General features: G+C 34.7%; 1 long non-coding RNA gene across 1 annotated transcript; it reads left to right on the forward strand.

Moving 5' to 3' along the window:
* The first annotated feature begins 9,380 nt into the window (after positions 1 to 9,380).
* LOC147400085 (uncharacterized) lies at positions 9,381 to 10,966 on the forward strand. Its single transcript, XR_015179021.1, has 3 exons — positions 9,381 to 9,643; positions 9,740 to 9,834; positions 10,854 to 10,966. It is a non-coding gene; the product is annotated as an uncharacterized LOC147400085 (long non-coding RNA).

The following is a 10,966-nucleotide window of genomic DNA, read 5'->3' on the forward strand; positions in this document are numbered from 1 at the left end:
TTTGATCTAGCAAAAGCCGGCGAGCTTAGAAAGCTCCAACTCACTGAGTTGGAAGAATTAAGGAATGATGCTTACGATAGCGCAAAACTATACAAAGATCGAACGAAAATCTGGCATGATAGGCACATTCAGAGAAAATCTTTCCACGTAGGCCAGAAAGTGCTCCTGTATAACTCTCGCCTTCATTTATTTCCAGGAAAATTAAAGTCCCGTTGGACTGGACCATTTTTGATCCACAATATTCACCTTCATGGAAACATCGAGGTACTCAATCCAGCCAATGGAAATATCTTCCAAGTCAATGGCCAAAGACTGAAGCCATTTCAGACTCTCCCTTATTCATCAGAAAAAGACTCATTTTTGAGTAATCCTGTGTACCAGGATTAGCTCCAGTTCCATATCTGGCTGAAGACATTAAACTTAGCGCTATTTCGGGAGGTAACCCTTGATTTTTGTGCATATTCTGTCAATTTTTTTCCACATTTACTCACCTTCTCAAAAAGTTTAAATTTCGAAAAAAAAGAGAAAAAAAAAAATTCGGACCACTTATTTTGGCATACTTTCTATTGCTTGAACTCTATGTGGCGTGCTTCTTCGCTTCTACATCTTATGCGGAACACTTCTTTTGGTTGTACCCACAACTTTTGCGATGTAATGAAATCCGTTTTCAGGTGTATTCTAAACACATACTTTTTAATCATTGAGGACAATGCTAAATTTAGGTTTTGGGGTGTGGGATAGCACATTTTAATTTTTGTACATTGTTTTCGGTACATTTTCAAAAATACCTTCATCAAAATTTTTATATGTACTGTCATCATACGAATTTTTAAACCAAGCTCATGTCCAAGTTGTTTATAAATTTTTATTCCTCAAAAACAAGATATTTTGAAAAATAAAATTCACGCCACTTCTGATTGTAGTGAAAAAGTTATTTTGGATTAAGAGTTGTCTTCTTCGCTGTCTAGAATGAGAAGGAAAGCCTGAAAAATACTGAACTTTGACCTCCTTGTCCTTTGGTTGGCTGAATAGAAGAAAAACAGAACTGTAGTTGATATTTTTGGAGACAGCAACCATAGGATTAGACTGGGTACCTTGAAAAGGGCTACCTGCTTTTTGAAAAAAAAAAAAGAATATCGAAAAAAAATGATATAGCATGAAAAATGTTGAACAGAAAAGCAGAAAGATGTGAAGGTTAGAGCTGAAAAAGTGCAAATTGTAAAAAGAGTCCAATGAGACCAACTAGTGCAGTAGGGTGAAAGCCGTCAATGGTAAAAACGTGAGTACACTGGAATATCACAGATAAAGTCCCTTAGAGGTATTAAAGTGAACATCCATACTTCTCACAATCCCAGACAGGAGGCTCAGTTTCGAGTTAGAAGTTAGGCAGACCCAACCATCTTAACAGTTAAGAAGGGAAACCCTGTTCTGAAAAATCTTTGTTACAATAAATAAAAAAAAAATTTGTGCACACACTCAAGATATTTATGAAAATGAGGAATAAAAAGAATTTTTACTCAAATAGACCTTTGACTGGATTTTGAAAATGGGTGTGATGGCACTATATGCAATAATTTTGAAGTTGTTATCTTTCAAAATGTTAGAATTTTGTGGGTATATTCACTACAAACCCTCACGAGTCAAACTCGTCCACTAGGGGTAACCTAGGGGTTTAAGGGCTTACTGCATAAGCTAAATGCAGTCGGGAACCTCACGAAAGAGGAGTTGTTTAGATTTAAATTTTGCTCGGGACTAGCAAAATTGAGGTTTGAGAGTGTGATAAGGTCCCAATTATTCAATTTTGGGACCTTAATTGCATTAAGATTACCATTGCATAAATGTTAGTTCCTTTAAATAATTGTAAAATTATTTTATTTATCCAAATTAATAGAACTAATGATATATTAGTGTTAATTGTAGCGCACGTGAAAGCTAACAAATCGCGAAACAAATACGGTTACAATACACGAGCCGAAAGGAAGCATCCAGAAAAACCTCGAAGGATTTGAGCGCCACGTCACCGTGCCGCGGCTAGGCATGACCGCGTCGCGGTCATCTCGAGAAATTTGTCCTCGAGATTTTCACAGAAGCTTCCAATTGCTTCGGTGGTTGTAACTGAATGGGTAGTTCGAAGCAAATCATCCGAAAAGTTGACCCGATTACCCGAATACAAATGTTATAAATTGAAGGGTTGATTTTAGAAAAGGGGTCCCTCTCCTTGCTCTCTTCTTCTCCAATTGTTGATTGTTCCTCTCTTTAATTTTTTGTAATTTTCTATTGAGAGATCTCTTGAGTGTAGTGAGAACATCAAGAGTGCTCAATTCTTTTTCTTTGTAAATTGTTGGAAGAGCTATAAAAAAGGAATTCGGATCGATCATCATCTTCATCTTCTTCACCTATTCTCTCTTTTCTCTTTTATTATTTTTCTGCAATTACAATGCTTGCAATGATTGGCTAAATTCTCATTAGAGAAGTTAAGGAAGCCATAGCAAATTAATCCCTCTAGTGTAGATTTAAATTCTTGTTTTGCTTACATGTTTTAATTCTGAAAATTCTATTCTGATTAAGGTAATCCAACTTATAATTCTGATCCAACTTAGATAGCCATTACTTAGATAAGTTCAAGAATGGCTATGCTATGTGAATAATCAGAATATAAATTGGGCAATCTCCATCATATTAGGATTTTCATGAATAGCTTTTAATTTCTTTCAAAAATTTAATTGATCCATCTTCCGATCCATGAGCAATGACTTGCTCCATGGATTGAGTTAATTTCAAAATTTATCTACACTATGGATTACTTGCAAAGGTTTACTTGACCTCTCTAATCCCTCTCTCTTAGAATTTCAATCTTTATTTTCTGTTTAGATTTCAATTTAGTTTCTACTACAACTTTGTTTTGTTTTTAAAACTAATCTGTTTTTGTTTCTAAATTCTGTTTTGGCATTTTTATCCGAATGAATCCTTGAATCCTCATTGTCCCTGTGGAACGAATTCGACTTACCCAAAGTCCATTTCTTAATCTTAATCTTTGCATCTCTATTGCAAGCTTTACAACCGAGCAAGTGCAAAAATGGGGTGTCTACACAAGGGAATTACTCCTATAAAAAAAATACTTTTATTAGATTGTGATTGTAAAATTGGCAGTGAGATGATGCTTTTCAAAATAAATTTAGGGGATACATTCTTGAATCTATGTAAATCACTGTTTTAGTTTATTTAATCTTTTCTTTGCTTGGAAATTTTTTCGGAAAAAACTGCTTAGTCACTTTGAGAAGCACATTAAAATTTATAGACTTGAGTCATTCTTAGTAAGGGAGCCAAAATTTGTCATGTATGGCTTAAATGTTTTGGATTGAGTTGATTTTTTATGAAGATAGTCTCTACGGTGAGGAGATCATCCTCACAAAAAATTAGTTCAATCTAAAACTTTTAAATCCATCAAAAGTGATTTATAAATTATTGGTAAAAAATCGACGATCCACAATTCTAAACCACTTTTGTTGGGGTTAGAAGTTCCGATTGGGCTGATTTTTTGTGAGATGATCTATTCATCATTTATATAATGATATAAAATTAAAATTGTTCATCTAATAGGAAATAACCCTAACAAATCATAGACAAAAATTTGCAGAGAACTCAAAATTTCAAGTCATTAATTTCCTATCCAAGAATCAAAGGTATTTTAGTTATTAACTAAAAAAGTAAGGGCATTTACATGCCAAAATTTTAAATTTTAAGTTCCATAAAATTTGCGCAACGTTGGAATTGGTAATTGCTTTGGGCTCTGGGCTACTTATTCCTCTGGCTCCTTTTTAACTTATATGTTTCAAATAAAGTAGGAAGTCGAGCCGTTACAAAACCCGAATGAGTCTGACTAGCATTACTAACTTAGTAAGGAAAAAAAAGCTTACTAAGACTCATCCACCATCAAAATAAAACCCTCGAGATTCATTAGTAAGGCCTTTTTTCCTTACAAAGTTTGGAAAGTGTTTCTAACCCAAATTTCAAATCTTAAAGTGCTTCTAAGAGTTAAAAGGATGGGAAGTAACCTCAACTTTGTTCCCAAATGCGACCCATATTTGTCTTGGATGGGAGGAATTTCCTAGGGATTCCCATCAACGGATCCTTAAGCTAACCTGTACTAATCTCAAGGAAACCGGTTAATAAAACAAGATAACAATATATGCAGGAGATGAGGTGTGAAGTACACACCCACCTGACCACTCCAACTCATGTTGTCAGTCCAGATGTACTATATATATACCCTTTCTCTCCTCATTCAAATCCAACTCTTTAGTTCTTCTCATTTTGTTATTCACACTTCCAACAGCCATAGTATCTATTTTCTCCTTCTCCCTCATTTTACGATGGATGCAAACCTCCGACCTGAAAATGAAAAGGCGAATGACGACAACCAGTTGAAAGGATTTCAATGGAAGAACCCTGAAAGTTTTAAGCTCTGCACCGAGGTACTAGGATTTGAAAGCACCAACCTTATTGAAGGATCCTCGAAAGAGAGAAAGGTAGATTGGATAAACAATGTGAAGGAAAAGGAGAAGAAGAAGATCATTACTAAGGATCCGAATGTTTTTAGGAGATCGAAGACTACCATGAAGAGCTTTCCTCCACCACTTACTTGTTTTGGTCCGAGCGGAAAGCCTCGGGTTTGCTTTACAGCTTATCGGTTTGATGGAAGGTTAATTCTTAAGGAGAACAAGCTTCCGAAAGAGGGATTCCTGCATGCAACCCAAGAAGATGGGACTCTGAAGATTAACTTAATCAAACCAGATGAAGAAATCCCAGAAGAAGAAGAAGAAGAAGAAGAGGAGGAGGAAAAAGTTGATGGTGATCATGAAAAAGAAGATGAACAAGGAGAGTAAATGTGAAAATCGGAAGAGACGATGGCAATTTGTAATGGGTACTGGGGGTTACAAGTTTGATCAGTTTTACATGTCTGTTTCACGTTCTGCATATTCCTTTTATGTTCGGGAAGATATCAATAATCAAATGGAAATAAAGTGATGGATTTATGTTTGGATGTTTGTAGGGTAGGTTTAATTTGATTGTGGATAGGATTCTGGTTATCATTACTTCAAGATTGAGATTGTTAGCCGTAATTGAAAAGCCCAACAATGTTGGATTAAACTCAAATGAGCTTAAACAAAACAAAACAAAACAAAAAAACAAAAAAACTATTTATAATAAAAAGGGAATAAAAATATGGAAAGAAAATTATAGACTGAATGGAGTAGGGATTTGCAGTTATAAAAGAAAACTCGTACCGGTGCCAGCTAGCTTAGTTGGTGAAGTCTTTGGGTGATGATACCAGAGATCTGGGTTCAAATCCTGCCACTACTGAATTATTGAATACATTAAAAAAGGCGGGTATGCGGCTGACATGTCAAGGGCAGTAAAAAAAGGAGGGTATGCGGCTGAAGTGTCAAGAGCAGTTGACATGTCAGCTGTGTACCAAGACAACTTGCATTCATCATTATTCTTAAAATAAAAACAAGAGCTGTGATTTTCTGACTCGAAAAGTTTCACTCGGTTTGTATGTGGCTGACGTGACAAGGGCACAGAATTCATCATTATTCTTTATAAAAAAAAGAGTTTCACTCGGTTTGTGAGTGGCTGATGTGGCAAGGGCACAGAACCCTAGATCTTTTTCTTTGGGATAAACAAGGAAAACCGTTAATGGCGATCATTTTTTTATTAAAAAAAGATCGACGTGAAGTGGGTCATGTCATTAATTTGAAAAACATAAGAGGTACCTCAAAATATTATAAAAAACAAATAAATAAAAAAGATAGAAAAAATAAAGAAAAAATAAACTCGAGACGGTTGTGACTAGCATGAAATAAGACATGCTAAATACTTGGATAGATTTTTGTTATTTAGTCCCACATTGGACAAGGGAATAAGGGATATCTTCTCCCAACTTATGTATAGGCCAACATCTTCTTTATATGTTGTTCAGTGTGGGAACTAATAATATGCTAAGGCGATGGAAAACATGACATGCATGTGCATTGTGAGGTAAGGCATTTTCATTTTCTTCTTGGGTGGTGTTAATTAAGACACACATTAAGATGCGTTAAATACACCTCCAAATTTTATTGTACTACCTAAAATGCCCTCAAAAAATAATTTTGCTACCAAAAATACCTTCAAAATGCTTATTTCCAAGGTGTTTTAAATACATCTTAACATGGCACACATTAACAAAACCCTTCTCTATATTTAAATGTCACATCCAGATTTTGGGACTCACAACACGGCCCGTGGCCCATGGTACATGGTGTGATCACGACCCTGAACCCAGGGTGAGATAAAAAGAGTCCACAACATGGACAACTCGCCCAGGTAACTCGGCTAGACACCACCTTAGTTGAACTCACCAAATTATCTACAACATGGACAAGTTTGACATGTTTTCAATCAAAAAATCATATCTCACTCAACTTAAGATGTTTTTTGACGGATCATACCAATTTGGAAAAAGAACTCGATGACCCATTTAAGAAAAATATCTAATTTACAAGATGTAACTGAGTTTAATCAAGATAACAATAAGGCTAAATCAACTAAATATTGGTGATAGTATTTCTCCTGCCCTCCTACACCAAATAATAACATAACAAAATAACTCCTAATCATGTTTAGTGAGATAGAATGAATACTCCACTCAACTCCTCCAATGTCATGCTGCCACACTCCAATGCATCTGAAACATTAAAAGCCGTGAAGTCTTCTTCGAGAGCTAAACCACAACCATCCCATTTTGGAGTCTTCTTTGAGGCTTATCATCTTGCACCTAAGGGCCTACGGCCTACTTGCTTTACACTGCCATTGTTCCTCATAAGCATAGAATCTATTGTCTCTTATTCAACTCAAAAATCATGCGAAACAATCATTATAATCATGGCATCAACAAAACTGTAATAATGTCTACACATACACACTATTGGATTCAATAGTTATCATCTCTTTGTTTTAAACTAAGATAATAACTTTGCTATAAGATATAAATACATGTACATATAAGTCACGCTTTTATATCATTAATATTAGACTATATTATGGAGGTGAAATCCCACCTTAATCAGTGATGGAATCCTTTACGTAGTTCTCTGGCTAGAATCTCTTCCTCAAACCCTTTAGCTAGCATTATTAATAAAAATATTGTTAGTAGAGGGTTTTCGATTAATGGTTTCCAAAGAGAAGAAAAACAAAACTAGCTTTCGTACTTAGCACCCAAGAGGAAATGGTTGTTGGAGAAGAAGATCGAGAGAGCTATATATATGAAAGATGGGGTGATGAGAAAAAGAAAAGAATGAACTATGAGGACTATAATGGTTGGCAGATCCTTCCTTTGGAGATCCTCCTAGCTTCTAATTGGATGCAAATTGATATCTTAATCTTCTAAAAATGGGAATTAAATTCCACACTCATTACCTCCCTAGTTAATTTTATATAATAGACAAAGACACACTGCATGCCTTCTCTAGTAGCCCCAAATAAGGTTTGTTCTTACCATGAATAGGAAGAGAATACACCTGAGGGAGCAGATCCTTTGTAGCACAAACCTCTTGTAGCCCTCTGTGGCCCATATCAACATTTGAGGGTGTGCCACATCATCAAGATGATTGCATCCAATTGTTTAAATATAGGAGTACAGTGACCATCCATTTTCAAACACTTAAGGCTAAAAAAAAAAAAAAATTGATAATTTTTTTTCAAATTTGACATAAACTATGAATTCAAGAGGGTAGTGTCGGAATTATTATTATTATTTTCATTATTAAAATTATTTTGTGACCCTTTCACATATACAAATTTTATATAAATACTAGATTGTAATTTGTTTAAAACATTAAGGGTAAAATTGGAAATCGTGCTTGTGGTCTAACATTAGTTACCAACATCAAATATGATGGGTTAGTGAACATGCTATCAAATTTTAAGTGGTATTCATCTAATACTCTAATTCTACGAGTAGAAAACCTAGTATCATCTTTTATAAGTAGGTGGTCGTCCCCCCTCTCTATACACAGATTATTCTATTATTGAGATAGACGTTCTCATCACCAAGGGTGTAGGTAAAGTTGGGATAGTACGCTTATTCTTCACAGATCAAGATCAAAGTGTTCTTCGCGGATTATCGGAAAAGTGAATCCAGGTATTTTTAATGTTTATTGTTTTTCTATCAAATTATTATGTTTTGTTCAAGATCAAATCCTAGATCCATGTTTATTATGTTTGTAGTATTTTCCCAACAATTGGTATCAGAGCCATTTATGGATTTGTTCTTGTTCAAAACCCTTAATTAAATTTGAGTTGAATATATTTATTTTGGAATAAATAATTTTTCTTCTTTGATTTTAAAATCGATTTATTTCAAAAACACAATCTGCCATCTTTCTTCTTCAAAAAAGAATAACAAAGACAACGATTCTAGTGATCGTAATCTCGTTCTGTCAATCCAAAGGAACCAAACAAATTAATTGTTCAAGTTCACATCTCTACGATGATCGATCAATCGTGCGATGATCAAAGAACATTAAAGACAATCGATCGATTGAGAGATGGGGAAGAAGATGTGATCTGAGTTCGCGTCTGTCCTATTTTTGCGAGTTGTGAGACTTTAAAATCGAAGAGATTTCAAATCTGTAAAAAATTGAATAAATAAGCAAATAAAAAAAAATTCCAGTTGATCAGATTTGCCAATCAATCGCGAGTTTTATAATCGGACGTTACTGAACATTTTACGATGACCGTAGTCGTTGCCCAATGCCTTTGATCAGACTTGTTGATCGACAAAGTTGTGGCTGCAATTTTGCAATGGCAACTAGGGTTTCAGTGATCGATTTTGTCTTTTTGACGAAGAAGACGAACTGTTCATTCATTTGGGCCAAGCTCGTTTGGCTAATCTATTAGGCTAAGCCCGATTAATTATTTCGATTTGGGCTAAGCCCGTTTGTAGTTTGTTTTGGGCTAAGCTCTTTTTTAAGTTTCTGTTGGATCAAGCCCATTTGATCATTAGTGTGGGCTAAGCTCAATTCAAATAAAACAAATGCTTTAATATTCTATTGGGTTATGCCCGATTCATAAATCCCCCTTAAGATCCCACTACTATTTCTACCTTTTTTAACAAAACTAACGTCTTTTAGAGACCCATTTTTAGCGGCGGCCAAAATAGGCGCCACTATATAACACAACCTACGCGCCATAAACCGATATTTCGCAAAAAAAACCTCTTTCTCCTGTATCAACAGATTTTGAAACCACTCTTTCTCTGTGTAACAAGTTCATCATAGCTCCTCTACATCTAGGATTTCGATTTCCATTCTAATAGGTCTCTCTCTCTCTCTCTCTCTCTCTCTCTCTGTATCAAGTTCTTCTTCACATTTTCTGCAGTTTTGAGAATCAAAATCACAGATTTCGTAGTTCTTTAAAGTTTTGAGAATCCAAATCACTGTCTCTCTCTCTGTATCAAGTTCCTCTTCACATTTTCTGGAGTTTTGAGAATCGAAATCTACTCTTCACATCTCCTTTTCACATTCTCTGAAGTTTTGAGAATCGAAATTGCAGATTTTGCAGCTCTTTGAGGTTTAGAGAATCCAAATCGCAGAATGAGGTATGATTCTTATAATAAGATTTCTTCTATTTATTTCTCCCGTCGAATTCGATAGATTTATGATCCAAATCACAGAATGAGTTACGTTTGTTGTAGGACATTTGGGGGAGATTTTCAATAGAAGTTGCTTGAATTTGAGCTAAGTTCCCTGGTTTTAGAGATCGAGATAAACAATATTACTCAATTAGTAGGTACAATCTTGAAACTTCAGATTCTATGTAATTAATTTGAGATGTGGTAGATTTGAGAGTTTTTTGTTTGTTTGATTAGTAGTTACTATGTCTTTGTTGTTGGCATCAATGTAATCACTTCCCATCAGTGCAACTATTTAAAATCATGTTGCACATATTATAGTTCATTTCTTATCCTTTATAGATTGCTCTAGTTTTTACCTCACCAAAATTGCGAGAAGTCTTTGTAGGAATAAGTTTTAGTTTTATAATTAATCAAAATATGATGAATTCTTGATCCATTCATATTTCATTTTTGATGAAACATTTGAATGGCTGAAGCCAAGGATATGATGAAGAACTTTACAAAATATAGATCTATGCACCAATTGTGATTCATAGTACCATTTATGTTTCCTCTTTTATGCTGCCATCCTTTTTTCATCTAATATCACTGCTTTCTTGAATGATGATTTACAAGAAACTTGGATTTTTCCACTTGAGGAGATGTTGGCATGCATGAATTATGTCTTAAAAGTGTTAATTACTAGATGAAATAGGACACATAATGGACCAAACATGTACAGTTAAAATAGTGTGGTGTTTGACATGAGTTTGGCATCCCTTTTGAAGTTCTTTTTTCTTTTTCTTTTTTGATAAATATAAAATCTGTTAATCAGATTAAAAGAAATAAAGGAGGTTGTATGGATATGCCTTAAGAAAAGCAAAAGCACAGAACAATACAAAAGTGTTGAAAGAAAAGTTGCTTTATTAAGTGACTTGATCTTGGACTTCATTTTATTTGGGATGTGTGAAGCTCTTCAAGTACCCATTCATAACCAGAACTGTGGTTATTGGGTTATTCTCTGTAAAAGAAATTATGTTGTATATATGTTTGCATTCTTAAAAGTTTTTTATAAATGGGATTGCAATTAATCTTCATTGCTACCTACCCTGTCCTGCTTTACGGAATTTTGTAGACCCCATCTGTTCTAAGATGGGGAAAAACAAGAGAATCTGATTCAAATCTTCCTATATAGCATGTTAGACTAGTAAGGCTTCATATGCGGAGAATCGGGGCTTGAGAATCGTGGTATGATTGATCTAACATAGGCATTGCTCCAAATAGTGCTAGAGAATCCTGCAAATCATC

Source organism: Akebia trifoliata, chromosome 6, assembly GCF_017979445.1.
Source record: "Akebia trifoliata isolate Shusen 1 chromosome 6, ASM1797944v1, whole genome shotgun sequence".
NCBI classification, from domain to species: domain Eukaryota; kingdom Viridiplantae; phylum Streptophyta; class Magnoliopsida; order Ranunculales; family Lardizabalaceae; genus Akebia; species Akebia trifoliata.